The sequence below is a fragment of the Castanea sativa genome, chromosome 4 (genome assembly GCF_040712315.1).
Source record: "Castanea sativa cultivar Marrone di Chiusa Pesio chromosome 4, ASM4071231v1".
NCBI lineage: Eukaryota > Viridiplantae > Streptophyta > Magnoliopsida > Fagales > Fagaceae > Castanea > Castanea sativa.
This window is the reverse complement of record NC_134016.1, coordinates 38,848,800-38,852,360: the sequence shown is the minus strand read 5'-3', so window position 1 is coordinate 38,852,360 and position 3,561 is coordinate 38,848,800. Positions and strand designations below refer to the sequence as shown.

At 41.5% G+C, this 3,561-nt stretch overlaps 1 pseudogene; it reads right to left on the bottom strand.

Moving 5' to 3' along the window:
* Window positions 1-601: 601 nt before the first annotated feature.
* On the bottom strand, window positions 602-2,309 carry LOC142632857 (RNA polymerase II C-terminal domain phosphatase-like 4; annotated as a pseudogene).
* Window positions 2,310-3,561: the final 1,252 nt, after the last annotated feature.

The following is a 3,561-nucleotide window of genomic DNA, read 5'->3' as shown; positions in this document are numbered from 1 at the left end:
GAGAGAGAGAGAGAGAGAGAGAGAGAGAGAGAGAGAGAGAGAGAGAGAGAGAGAGAGAGAGAGAGAGACAAAGGGAGAGTGAGGAATAAAAAAAATGAATAAAAAATATTAAAGGAAAAGAATATTTAGAATGAAGTTGTAAAAAAACAACAACAAAAAAAGTTTGATGTTTAATATATTGTAAGAATGAAGTGTGTTCTGTTAAAATTGTAAAAAGTAGTGTTTTGAGATTGTAAATTAACACTAAAAAATTTACCGAAAGTCTTGATACTTTAATGCTCTTATATAGAATTTAATCTTTCAAAAAAACTGCCTTACTACATGCAAGACTATCCTCAAATATTGGCAAACTTGCCATGTGCTGAATTGAACTGGCTTGGAGCCTACGTCCCCCTAAAACTATAATTTCTCGCCTTTGTGGCAAATCATTCATTTTCAGAAGTTTTAGTTGATAATCATTATTTTTTTTTGAAAGGTTGATAATCATTATTAAACAAAAGTATTAGGCTGGTGTATTATGATAAATTTATTTCTAATGAAGGTGAGCAAGATGCGTAGTCTCACAAGCTTCGCTGCTAATGAACTTCATTTTTTGGAAGGACTACATCGACAAATGACAAATTGACAATAGTCTCGGGAAGAAGCAACATAACATACACCAATTCACTGCCAGTGATTCTTTGAGGAGACCGCCATTGGTAGCTTCCACCTCAATTAGGAACAAGACAAACACAAAGTCTTGGGCAATCGACGGAGTTCTCAAGCTCACGTCCATTACTGCAACACCCTATGATCAGATTTAACTTTTCTGTCAATGCCATTGCATTCACTATAATATGCGGCCACCGGTTGTAGTTCAATTCAAATTTGTATCCCCAATCCCAAGCCAAATACAACAAATAACTCATTCACTCCCTGTCCACACTGCGTGACAATTCTAAAATACTAAAAAATAATACTATTGTTAATGTTAATATTTAAAAAATTACTCCAGCCAACCAATTGTTGCACTAACATGTATATGACAAAAAATAAAAATAAAAATTGACTTAAATCTCTCACTCACTTAAACTTTTTTGAGGCTAATAGGAAAATCCTGTTCAGGCATTCTTTCAAACGAGTAATAGGCGAGCACAACCCACCTGGGATGAACCAAAAACCTCTTCTCCCGCTCGGCCCACATACACTCCTCTGAACCCACAACAAAAGAAACCACATGGGTCACCGGTTCTCGCTTTCGCTCCATAGCACGCATTGCGCTCAACTCCTCTGCCATAACACAAACCCTCGAGTCCAAATTGCTAATAAACACATTACACCCTCTGAGTACCTCACCACGTAGCATTCGCAATATCACCCTCACATCTCTTTGCACAAAACCCACCTCCAATTTCTTGTGATAGAACAAACCATGAACCAGTTTAAGCACTCTTAGAATATTTTACAAGCGCTTGCCTTCAGTTTCGCTCTCATCGGTGATCGTATTTGAACCGGGAAATGATGTATCTCTCGAAATGGAAACCAAGTTAGAGGCCTATGATTCAACCCGAACCTCATCGGTGTCATCAAGTACTAGAACCATTCGTTCGGGCACGAAAAACAAGTTCGAGGGCTCTTTTGGTCACTCCGGGGACTATCGTCCCGAGAGATAATCCTCGTACCTGAAGTAAACGTTTTCTGGGTCCAACAACCTCGTCATCTCCAATGTGTAAGCTTTGTCTGCCGTAGTGTATATATACCAAACTCAAACAACGTACTATCTTCTTTAAGAAAAGGTCGTACGAAGGGTCTCAGTTTTACAGTCTTCTGAAGCGAATTCAATGTGAAATGGTCATTACCAGACGAGCAGGAGTTTGGGACTATTGGGTTTTGGAGGTGGTGGTAACGTGGATCGGAAGGTCTGGTCGAGATCGAGAACCAAGACGAGCTTTTTGTGCGTGAGTTTCTCGTGGCATTGAAGGTCGCAGAGGCGGGCGATCTCTTTGTGGCTGAAGCGTAAACCTTTGCGGACGTAGCTGAACGACACGCCGAAGTTGTCGTCCGAGGAGTTTTTTCTTGCAGTGGAGTGCACTTGTTATCTTGGATTTTGGGGTAGCCACATGGGTCGTTTCCGTCTGAGTTGTGATGTGGGTCTAGACGCTTTTTGGATTTGGATTTGGATTTGGGTTCGGAGAGGACATGGGGATTGCTGTTGGTGGAGGTGGTGGTGTTGTTGAAACTGAGGGATTGGAAAGCGTCGTTGGGGGTGACGGTGAAGTCGTGCTCGGTGGTGTATGAAGATGTAGAGGAAAATCATCGCCGAGACTCATATTTTGGTTGGAGAAAGACAATAGAGCAACACAGAGAGTATTGAGAGAACGCTTTTTGATGGGGTTCACACGTGCAAAAAAGAACAGCACGTGACTTTCACAACGCATGTCGTATTCAGAATTAATTTCATCTTACATGACTAAAGAATTTTTTATTGCTGCTTCCCCACATGCCTTGAATTTGAATAGACCAAAGTTTTTTTTTTCATGCCAGAATTCCAAACCTCAAAACCCCAAATGGGAAGGTTGAAGGGACCTTATTGAAGGACCCCTTAAATGGGAGGTTGAGGGACCTTATTGAAAAGGACCCGCTTACCCAGAGGAAGAGCAAAACGCTTACTGTCGAAACAATGCTTTGATGAAAATCATGTGTGGAATCCTCTAAGTATTTTCTTTGAGCTTCCGAGAGAATGTAGCTCCAACATCATTAAGGTCACCCGCTTCTCTTATGATCAACAATCAAAGGACTCTCTCTTATGGGCTTTCTCCAAAAATGGTTGTTTCTCCCTACAATTAGCATACCTTCTTGCTAAGGGTTTAAACCCCACGAACACGGACACTATGTCTTCTATGTGGGTTTGGAAGGCGATGTGCTGGAGTTCAAGAGGTTTAAGCCTTGACCCAATTTGCACTTTGTGTAATAGGAACAATGAATCAAACTAGAGGAACAACTATGTGTTTTGGACGGGGAAGGTAGACCGAGTGATATGGAAAAGATGCATACAAACTAGTGCGGGAAATTTTTCTCTATTGGGTTAGACGGTAAATTTAAAAGCCCAAAAACCATCATTCCGAGTAGGATGGGAGAAGCCGCCGGTGGGGTGGATGAAGCTCAACTCGAGATGGTTCGGCCTTGGGAAATCTAGGAAGGGCGGGAGGCGAAGGAATAATACGAAACCATGATAGAAATTGGGTGCATGGTCACGCTAGGGGGCTCGGACATACCGAGCGGCTTCATTCTTGAAGAGCTATGGGCATTAAGGGATGACTTGATCATGGTTAGAGAGCTGGAATTAAACAATCTTACTATAGAGCTTGATGCTTTAAGTGTTGTTATGCTTATGAATAATGACTCTACCAATTTATTAATGGAACCCCTCTAACTAAGCGCAAGAACCTCTTGAAGGAGATCCCAAATAAGCGAGTGGTCCACACTTACCACGAAACTAACCAATGTCTTGATGCGTTGACGAAATTAGGAACTAGCTCTTTATCCTCTTTTGTTGTCTTTTGTAACCCACCATCTGTGGTG